General features: G+C 30.5%; 2 pseudogenes; both read left to right on the top strand.

Moving 5' to 3' along the window:
- The first annotated feature begins 421 nt into the window (after nt 1-421).
- Nucleotides 422-1,422, top strand: LOC131640677 (amino acid permease 2-like; annotated as a pseudogene).
- Nucleotides 1,423-5,595: 4,173 nt separating this feature from the next.
- On the top strand, nt 5,596-11,406 carry LOC131640676 (amino acid permease 2-like; annotated as a pseudogene).
- The last annotated feature ends 532 nt before the right edge of the window (nt 11,407-11,938 follow it).

Below are 11,938 nucleotides of genomic sequence, written 5' to 3'. Positions count from 1 at the left end.
ATACACTAAAACAAAAGTGACTAACAATCAATGCACTTGGCACATTACAACGCCACATATTAAGTCCTAGTATCAAATTATTGTTGATACATTGCATGTAATAATCAATTACGAATGGTATGATGTCTAACCAAACTGGTGTATATAGATAGTGATTTTCCCACTATAATATCAAAAAAAAATAAAGATAGTGATTTCCCTTATATAAACACTAACCAACCAAGTATGTCTTGTCATACCAAAACCAAACACAGAGAACCAACAAAAGAAACAGAAACCACTAAGCCAAAGAAACCTTTTCACTGCAGGCAGAAACAAAGTTCTCATTCAGTGCAGGGCTTTTGCATTTTTATTGAGACTTTTACTATGATTTTACTCTTGCAAGCTAATCTTTCTCACCTGTTTCAGAACCTCTTCAGCTATGGAACATAAATTTAAATGCTTTATCTTTCACTTCTATCAAAACAAGTTTCTTATACATTGCAAGTTTTGTTTTCCTAACTCTATCCATCTTGTGTTGTGTGGTACAAAAACAAGAAATAAATGGACAACAAGTGCAAGTATAATCGCTTCACTGATAGGTTCTGAGATGTTGTCAATATCATGGGCTATGCTTTCATTGCCTTGGTCTATTGCTTAACTCGGATGGATTGATGGCCTATCAATGATACTAGTTTTTGGAATAGTTACTCACTACACTTCTACTCTTCTTATTGAGTGTTGTTGTAGTGGAAACTACACTTACAAGAATGCTGTCAGAGGGTATCCTGGTTGCTTTAAGGGAAAAAATTGTGGATTTGTTCAATATTTGGATCTTTTTGGCGTGTCTATTGGATCCAGTATAATAGCTTCCACATGCATGATGTGAGTATTAATTATAAAATAAAATAAAATGTGACAAAGTTTAATTGAAATTTGAAAGATTTGATGATATGAATTTTGTGTTAATTGGTGATTATTTGTGTTTGAATTTGATTAACAGGACAATTAAAAGGTCAAATTGTATGCATAGAAACGGACCGGACGATCCGTGCCATTACAAAGATATTTCATAAGTGATTTCCTTTGGAATTATGGAGATATTTTTGTCTCAAATTCCTGATTTTGATCCCTTATCATTGCCCTATACTTTAATTGTTGTTGTTATGTCCTTTACATACTCCACTATTGGTCTTTGCCTTAGTGTTTGTAAAATTATGGGTAAATGATTCTATTACTTTTTCTTTACTTTTATGAGAATTCATTAGACTACTTGCACTAATTTTGATTTGAACTGCACATGTTATAGAAAACTAGTACATTAAAGGAAGCTTAACTGGTATACCCGTGATACCGTCCCAAAAAAATTGGAGAATTTTTGCAGCTCCTGAAAACATAGCCTTTGCATACATTCCTACTCCGTGGAACTTTAGGGCTCTGTAATATATTCAAAACAGTTCTTGACGGATCTGATAAATTTTGAAGATAAACTAAAATGTCACAAAACTACTACCCCTAATTCTATAATCAGAATCTCGAACAAAATCAAAATCAAACACATACCCGATGCTTGCCAGCTTCCAGATGCTCTTGCTTCCGAGACGAAGCAGAGTTGTTCGGCATCACCTGAGACGATGCCATTGAACAACATCAAACGATCTAGAACAGAATTTCAAAATCTACAAAATTCAAAATCTCACGAATCAACAACATCCACGTTGCAATGAATTTCAATCGAACAACCTCAAACCTAAAAATTCGAATAGAATTACCCAGATCGATGAAAATTTGGAAACGAAAACGAAGATTGAACCAATTTGATTTTATTTTAAACAAAAAAATGAAAATTGATATGTTAATTCTCTCTCTTTTTCGTCGTTTTGGATACTTCTGATTTGGTGTGCAATGGTTTTAGATGCTTCCTCCATTTTTGTGTGCTAGATTGTTCACAAAGCTTAAAAATGGGTTTGGTGATGGATTTGGTGAAAGAGTTTTAGTATATTTTATTCATCTAATAAATCTAAACCCATTAATATTTCCTCATTAATTAATTTGATAATATTCATAATATTCACAATATTAGTATTAAAATAATATTTTGAGTTATAAAAATAAATATTATTTTTAAGTCTATTTAAATTTATGCCCGATTTTTAATTTAACGGGAGTAATTGAGATTTAAATATAATAATATTTTTAATTTAACCCCGTTTTTAAAAAATAGGGTGTATATTTTCACATAATCAATCATAAACTTACACTTTATTTACAAAAGAGCCACCGTGTTTCTTATTTACACCCGTTTTTAAAAAATAGGATGTATATTTTCACATGATCAATCATAAACTTACACTTTATTTACAAAAGTGCCACCGTGTTTCTTATTTACACCCGTTTTTAGTATATCGGGTGTAAATTTTAAAATTATATTGTTCATTTTGCACTAGTGCATTGATTAATCTTTCATTCTTCCAAGATATTATTGGAATTGTTGTAGATATCTTCCTGTGGAAATGTGCATTGTTCAAGAGAAAAATACTAAAATGGAGCATAAAATGGATTTGTCTACTGATGCTTAATGCCTTTTTTTCTTGTGACTTATTCAGTTGTTGCAGTAGTTTCTATTTCTAGTGTTATTTCTGAATTTTTAGTTTACGAGTCATTTTGATGTTTCGGTCTAAAACAAGGATCAAAGTATAACAATTGAATTATACTCATGTTAAATATAACTCTACCATTGCAATGAATCTAGAGCATGTTGAAGAACCTATTTGTTTCATGTTGTTACAAATAACTTGTTAAATGGTGTTCATATGATAGTTAAGTTAGTTTTATTTTTTATTTGTTAGTGTTAAGATGATTTTTTAATTTCAAAGCATAACTATTGGTTCTGTTACTTCTTAATAGTACTAACTAATTGTAGAATTCATTAGTAATTTGTGTGAAGGGAGATGAATGAATGACTCTACGTGAAAAGTGTAGTTGTGACTTGTGAGCTTAGCTTAAATTCAAATGTACAAAGTATTTAGTCATCAAAATGCGTGCGCACGCACAATTTTATATATTTAGCGGATTTCCCATACTATTTTCTCTGTGACCAAGGACACAACCACACACCACATATAAAATTGTTGTCACTACAACATTAATTAAAGCAGAATTCAAGAGTGATTTTGATGGGAATTGAGGGGATATGATTTTTTGTGTGTCATAATAACAAAAAACACTTTAATTTAAGAAGATATTATTAAGAGTCTAAAGAAACCATTTTGTTGGTTAAAATTACCTTAATTTTTACCAGAAGTGTGAAGTAGAAATATCCAAACGCAATGTTACTAATAGAAGCAAAAATTCTCCAGTATTTTTTTCTTGGCATCACATCAATTCCACTTAAGCTTCCATGGATAAACCCCTTAAATTCGGTCTTCAAATTTAAAGCAAAATTAGTGCCTAATTAACCAATCCAAGTACTCTTTTTAATCAAAATTTCTAAAAGAAAATGTAGTAGAAGATACCTATAACTTTACTCACACCAAGGTCAGGGCCAATGGTTAAGTATGTGCATGACATTAGAGCAATAAAACCATAAAACCACCATTGTTTATCCAACTCTAGAATTTGAGACGAAGATTTTCAAGATATGAAAGGAAATCATGTAAATGATTTGTTTGATATGACAAGGATAATTGTCTCCACTTTTAGGCAAATAACTGCACCTAATAATTGTCTTGTTACACACACCAAAAGTAAAAAATCAATTGTGGGAACCACATATTTCATATTAAAAAATTTTAAAATTTTGAAACATACTTACTTAATACATGTAGAACTTGATATAATTAAAAAATCACAACACCAAAACAATTAAAATACTTCAAAATTATAAAACTTGATTTTAGAATCCCTCATGCGTGCTCTAATAGCATCAACAGTGCTCTAACAACATCAACATCAATATAAAAGAAGACTTTCACCCTTAAAAAGAAGATTGGTAGGTAGTGTAAAAAGTATCTAATGCAAAAGATATCACTACTATTGGGTCAACAATTCATCCAACTTAGACAAAGGACCATTGTATGGAAAGCTTGGTCCATGCAGATGAAAGTAATGTCCCTGCTAATGTTAAGAAAATTAACTTAACTCTTGTTTTTTCATTCCAACTCAAAATAAGATTTCACAAGATTATTAAACACTTGTCAAACTAATTTTTTTCTATGTTTCTTTGATTTTACAAAGGCATTGATCAACTGAATTTGTACACTTTGATATGACGCAATGACTATTAACTCTTTAATCTTTCTTGCAAGGTATCAATTGGAGTAAGGTTTTGTAATTTGAATTGGGGGATTAAGTTTCTATTTTCAAAAAGCATTTAACCATAAGCCCTTTAATTTTACTACTCTGACACATCAACTTCAAAAAGGATTCATAACATGTTTGTGGGAAGATTGATTTTTTATTCTAAAGCATAACTATTTGTTTTATTACTTTTTAATAGTAATAACTAATTGTATAAATCGTTAGTAATTTCTGCGAGGGGGTGAATGAATGACTCTACGTGAAAAGTGTAGTTGTGACTTGAGAGCTTAGCTTAGATTCAAATGTACAAAGTATTTAGACAGCAAAATGCATATGCACGCACATATTTATATATTTAGCGGATTTCTCGTATTATTTTCTCTCTGAGCAACTACACAACCACACACCACATAGAAAATTGTTGTCAGTGCAACACTAATTAAAGTGTAACTCATGAGTGATTTTGATTGGGATGGAGGGGATTTCATTTTCTTTCGTGTCATGATATCAACAAACACTTTAATTTAAGAAAATATTATTAAGAGTCTAAAAAAAACCTTTTTGTTTATCAAAATTATCTTAATTTTTACCAGAATTGTGAAGTAGGAATATCCAAACGCAATGTTACTAATAGTAGCAAAAATTCTCCAGTATTTTTTGCCTGGTATATCACATTGAAAAAATAGCTATTTTGACTAAATTTTTGTCTTGAATAATATATGTTTATGATATAGGATGTCAAAATTAGTGTTTTATTTAAAAAAAACGAATATAAAAAAACTTGTAATATTTTGAAAAACGATTTTGAAACATCTATTTTAAAAAATACAAACGAAAAAAAATCAATTATTTTAAAACCGAAACGAAGAAGTTCATATACATATGATACATATATGGTACAGTAAAACAAAAGTGACTAACAATCAATGCACTTGGCACATTACAACGCCCCATATTAAGTCCTAGTATCAAATTATTGTTGATACATTACATGTAATAATCAATTACGAATGGTATGATGTCTAACCAAATTAGTGTATATAGATAGTGATTTTCCCACTATAATATAAAAAAAAATAAAGATAGTGATTTCCCTTATATAAACACTAACCAACCAAGTATGTCTTGTCATACCAAAACCAAACACAGAGAACCAACAAAAGAAACAGAAACCACTAAGCCAAAGAAACCTTTTCACTGCAGGCAGAAACAAAGTTCTCATTCAGTGCAGGGCTTTTGCATTTTTATTGAGACTTTTACTATGATTTTACTCTTGCAAGCTAATCTTTTCTCACCTGTTTCAGAACCTCTTCGGCTATGGAAGGTAAATTTAAATGCTTTCACTTTCACTTTTATCAAAACAAGTTTCTTATACATTACAAGTTTTGTTTTCCTAACTCTCTCCATCTTGTGTTTGTGGTACAAAAAACAAGAAATAAATGGACAACAAGTGCAGGTATAATCACTTCAATGATAGGTTCTGAGATGTTGTCAATATCATGGGCTATGCTTTCATTGCCTTGGTCTATTGCTTAACTCGGATGGATTGATGGCCTATCAATGATACTAGTTTTTGGAATAGTTACTCACTACACTTCTACTCTTCTTATTGAGTGTTGTTGTAGTGGAAACTACACTTACAAGAATGCTGTCAGAGGGTATCCTGGTTGCTTTAAGGGCAAAAATTGTGGATTTGTTCAATATTTGGATCTTTTTGGCGTGTCTATTGGATCCAGTATAATAGCTTCCACATGCATGATGTGAGTATTAATTATAAAATAAAATAAAATGTGACAAAGTTTAATTGAAATTTGAAAGATTTGATGATATGAATTTTGTGTTAATTGGTGATTATTTGTGTTTGAATTTGATTAACAGGACAATTAAAAGGTCAAATTGTATGCATAGAAACGGACCGGACGATCCGTGCCATTACAAAGATATTTCATAAGTGATTTCCTTTGGAATTATGGAGATATTTTTGTCTCAAATTCCTGATTTTGATCCCTTATCATTGCCCTATACTTTAATTGTTGTTGTTATGTCCTTTACATACTCCACTATTGGTCTTTGCCTTAGTGTTTGTAAAATTATGGGTAAATGATTCTATTACTTTTTCTTTACTTTTATGAGAATTCATTAGACTACTTGCACTAATTTTGATTTGAACTGCACATGTTATAGAAAACTAGTACATTAAAGGAAGCTTAACTGGTATACCCGTGATACCGTCCCAAAAAAATTGGAGAATTTTTGCAGCTCCTGAAAACATAGCCTTTGCATACATTCCTACTCCGTGGAACTTTAGGGCTCTGTAATATATTCAAAACAGTTCTTGACGGATCTGATAAATTTTGAAGATAAACTAAAATGTCACAAAACTACTACCCCTAATTCTATAATCAGAATCTCGAACAAAATCAAAATCAAACACATACCCGATGCTTGCCAGCTTCCAGATGCTCTTGCTTCCGAGACGAAGCAGAGTTGTTCGGCATCACCTGAGACGATGCCATTGAACAACATCAAACGATCTAGAACAGAATTTCAAAATCTACAAAATTCAAAATCTCACGAATCAACAACATCCACGTTGCAATGAATTTCAATCGAACAACCTCAAACCTAAAAATTCGAATAGAATTTCCCAGATCGATGAAAATTTGGAAACGAAAACGAAGATTGAACCAATTTGATTTTAGTTTAAACAAAAAAATGAAAATTGATATGTTAATTCTCTCTCTTCTTCGTCGTTTTGGATACTTCTGATTTGGTGTGCAATGGTTTTAGATGCTTCCTCCATTTTTGTGTGCTAGATTGTTCACAAAGCTTAAAAATGGGTTTGGTGATGGATTTGGTGAAAGAGTTTTAGTATATTTTATTCATCTAATAAATCTAAACCCATTAATATTTCCTCATTAATTAATTTTATAATATTCATAATATTCACAATATTAGTATTAAGAATAATATTTTGAGTTATAAAAATAAATATTATTTTTAAGTCTATTTAAATTTACGCCCGATTTTTAATTTAACGGGAGTAATTGAGATTTAAATATAATAATATTTTTAATTTAACCCCGTTTTTAAAAAATAGGGTGTATATTTTCACATAATCAATCATAAACTTACACTTTATTTACAAAAGAGCCACCGTGTTTCTTATTTACACCCGTTTTTAAAAAATATGATGTATATTTTCACATGATCAATCATAAACTTACACTTTATTTACAAAAGTGCCACCGTGTTTCTTATTTACACCCGTTTTTAGTATATCGGGTGTAAATTTTAAAATTATATTGTTCATTTTGCACTAGTGCATTGATTAATCTTTCATTCTTCCAAGATATTATTGGAATTGTTGTAGATATCTTCCTGTGGAAATGTGCATTGTTCAAGAGAAAAATACTAAAATGGAGCATAAAATGGATTTGTCTACTGATGCTTAATGCTTTTTTTTCTTGTGACTTATTCAGTTGTTGCAGTAGTTTCTATTTCTAGTGTTATTTCTGAATTTTTAGTTTACGAGTCATTTTGATGTTTCGGTCTAAAACAAGGATCAAAGTATAACAATTGAATTATACTCATGTTAAATATAACTCTACCATTGCAATGAATCTAGAGCATGTTGAAGAACCTATTTGTTTCATGTTGTTACAAATAACTTGTTAAGTGGTGTTCATATGATAGTTAAGTTAGTTTTATTTTTTATTTGTTAGTGTTAAGATGATTTTTTTAATTTCAAAGCATAACTATTGGTTCTGTTACTTCTTAATAGTACTAACTAATTGTAGAATTCATTAGTAATTTGTGTGAAGGGAGATGAATGAATGACTCTACGTGAAAAGTGTAGTTGTGACTTGTGAGCTTAGCTTAAATTCAAATGTACAAAGTATTTAGTCATCAAAATGCGTGCGCACGCACAATTTTATATATTTAGCGGATTTCCCATACTATTTTCTCTGTGACCAAGGACACAACCACACACCACATATAAAATTGTTGTCACTACAACATTAATTAAAGCAGAATTCAAGAGTGATTTTGATGGGAATTGAGGGGATATGATTTTTTGTGTGTCATAATAACAAAAAACACTTTAATTTAAGAAGATATTATTAAGAGTCTAAAGAAACCATTTTGTTGGTTAAAATTACCTTAATTTTTACCAGAAGTGTGAAGTAGAAATATCCAAACGCAATGTTACTAATAGAAGCAAAAATTCTCCAGTATTTTTTTCTTGGCATCACATCAATTCCACTTAAGCTTCCATGGATAAACCCCTTAAATTCGGTCTTCAAATTTAAAGCAAAATTAGTGCCTAATTAACCAATCCAAGTACTCTTTTTAATCAAAATTTCTAAAAGAAAATGTAGTAGAAGATACCTATAACTTTACTCACACCAAGGTCAGGGCCAATGGTTAAGTATGTGCATGACATTAGAGCAATAAAACCATAAAACCACCATTGTTTATCCAACTCTAGAATTTGAGACGAAGATTTTCAAGATATGAAAGGAAATCATGTAAATGATTTGTTTGATATGACAAGGATAATTGTCTCCACTTTTAGGCAAATAACTGCACCTAATAATTGTCTTGTTACACACACCAAAAGTAAAAAATCAATTGTGGGAACCACATATTTCATATTAAAAAATTTTAAAATTTTGAAACATACTTACTTAATACATGTAGAACTTGATATAATTAAAAAATCACAACACCAAAACAATTAAGATACTTCAAAATTATAAAACTTGATTTTAGAATCCCTCATGCGTGCTCTAATAGCATCAACAGTGCTCTAACAACATCAACATCAATATAAAAGAAGACTTTCACCCTTAAAAAGAAGATTGGTAGGTAGTGTAAAAAGTATCTAATGCAAAAGATATCACTATTATTGGGTCAACAATTCATCCAACTTAGACAAAGGACCATTGTATGGAAAGCTTGGTCCATGCAGATGAAAGTAATGTCCCTGCTAATGTTAAGAAAATTAACTTAACTCTTGTTTTTCATTCCAACTCAAAATAAGATTTCACAAGATTATTAAACACTTGTCAAACTAATTTTTTTTCTATGTTTCATTGATTTTACAAAGGCATTGATCAACTGAATTTGTACACTTTGATATGACGCAATGACTATTAACTCTTTAATCTTTCTTGCAAGGTATCAATTGGATTAAGGTTTTGTAATTTGAATTGGGGGATTAAGTTTCTATTTTCAAAAAGCATTTAACCATAAGCCCTTTAATTTTACTACTCTGACACATCAACTTCAAAAAGGATTCATAACATGTTTGTGGGAAGATTGATTTTTTATTTTAAAGCATAACTATTTGTTTTATTACTTTTTAATAGTAATAACTAATTGTATAAATCGTTAGTAATTTCTGCGAGGGAGTGAATGAATGACTCTACGTGAAAAGTGTAGTTGTGACTTGAGAGCTTAGCTTAGATTCAAATGTACAAAGTATTTAGACAGCAAAATGCATATGCACGCACATATTTATATATTTAGCGGATTTCTCGTATTATTTTCTCTCTGAGCAACTACACAACCACACACCACATAGAAAATTGTTGTCAGTGCAACACTAATTAAAGTGTAACTCTTGAGTGATTTTGATTGGGATGGAGGGGATTTCATTTTCTTTCGTGTCATGATATCAACAAACACTTTAATTTAAGAAAATATTATTAAGAGTCTAAAAAAAACCTTTTTGTTTATCAAAATTATCTTAATTTTTACCAGAATTGTGAAGTAGGAATATCCAAACGCAATGTTACTAATAGTAGCAAAAATTCTCCAGTATTTTTTGCCTGGTATATCACATTGAAAAAATAGCTATTTTGACTAAATTTTTGTCTTGAATAATATATGTTTATGATATAGGATGTCAAAATTAGTATTTTATTTAAAAAAAACGAATATAAAAAAACTTGTAATATTTTGAAAAACGATTTTGAAACATCTATTTTAAAAAATACAAACGAAAAAAAATCTATTATTTTAAAACCGAAACGAAGAAGTTCATATACATATGATACATATATGGTACAGTAAAACAAAAGTGACTAACAATCAATGCACTTGGCACATTACAACGCCACATATTAAGTCCTAGTATCAAATTATTGTTGATACATTGCATGTAATAATCAATTACGAATGGTATGATGTCTAACCAAATTAGTGTATATAGATAGTGATTTTCCCACTATAATATCAAAAAAAAAATAAAGATAGTGATTTCCCTTATATAAACATTAACCAACCAAGTATGTCTTGTCATACCAAAACCAAACACAGAGAACCAACAAAAGAAACAGAAACCACTAAGCAAAAGAAACCTTTTCACTGCAGGCAGAAACAAAGTTCTCATTCAGTGCATGGCTTTTGCATTTTCATTGAGACCTTTACTAAGATTTTACTCTTGCAAGCTAATTCTTCTTAACTGTTTCAGAACCTCTTCGGCTATGGAAGGTAAATTTAAATGCTTTCTCTTTCACTTTTATCAAAACAAGTTTCTTATACATTACAAGTTTTGTTTTCCTAACTCTCTCCATCCTGTGTTTGTGGTATAAAAAACAAGAAATAAATGGACAACAAGTGCAGGTATAATCGCTTCAATGATAGGTTCTGAGATGTTGTCAATATCATGGGCTATGCTTTCATTGCCTTGGTCTATTGCTTAACTCGGATGGATTGCTGGCCTATCAATGATACTAGTTTTTGCAATATTTACTCACTACAGTTCTACTCTTTCGATTGAGTATTGTCGAAGTGGAAACTACACTTACAAGAATGCTGTCAGAGGGTATCCTGGCGGCTTTAAGGGAAAACTTTGTGGATTTGTTCAATATTTGGATCTTTTTGGCGTGTCTATTGGATCCACTATAATAGCTTCCACATGCATGATGTGAGTATTAATTATAAAATAAAATAAAATGTGACAAAGTTTAATTGAAATTTGAAAGATTTGATGATATGAATTTTGTGTTAATTGGTGATTATTTGTGTTTGAATTTGATTAACAGGACAACTAAAAGGTCAAATTGTATGCATAGAAATGGACCGGACGATCCGTGCCATTACAAAGATATTTCATAAGTGATGATGGGTTTGAATTTTGAATTTTGTGTTTGAATTTTGTTGTTGTTATGTCCTTTACATACTCCACTATTGGTCTTTGCCTTAGTGTTGGTAAAATTATGGGTTTAAATGATTCTATTACTTTTGCTTTATTTTTATCAGAATTCATTAGACTATTTGGACTAATTTTGATTTGAACTGCACATGTTATAGAAAACTAGGACATTAAAGGAAGCTTAACTGGGTGAACTGACTTTTATTTTTGTAAGCAACCAATGTTGCGGCGAGCAAGAGTCGCCACCGACTTTTATTTTGTCCAATTTTAGGAAAGGTAAAAAGTACAGAAAAAGACCTTTTAAAAAATAAAATGGGCTCGGGGGGGTAAGTTATGAAAAGGGAAGGTGTAAGCACCCTTTCATCCGTAGTTATCTACAGGCTCTTAGTTTGCTTAGCTCATGTTTGTTTTTGTTTGTTTGAAAAGAGTTTTTTGAATAAAAGGACTTTAGCTTAAAAGCGTAGCCTTTGTTTTTGAAAGGAGTGTGAAAATAGT

The sequence above is a fragment of the Vicia villosa genome, unplaced genomic scaffold (genome assembly GCF_029867415.1).
Source record: "Vicia villosa cultivar HV-30 ecotype Madison, WI unplaced genomic scaffold, Vvil1.0 ctg.003269F_1_1, whole genome shotgun sequence".
In the NCBI taxonomy this organism is placed as follows: Eukaryota; Viridiplantae; Streptophyta; class Magnoliopsida; order Fabales; family Fabaceae; genus Vicia; species Vicia villosa.
Note: the sequence above shows the minus strand (reverse complement) of the source record. Positions and strands in the feature narration are given on the sequence as shown.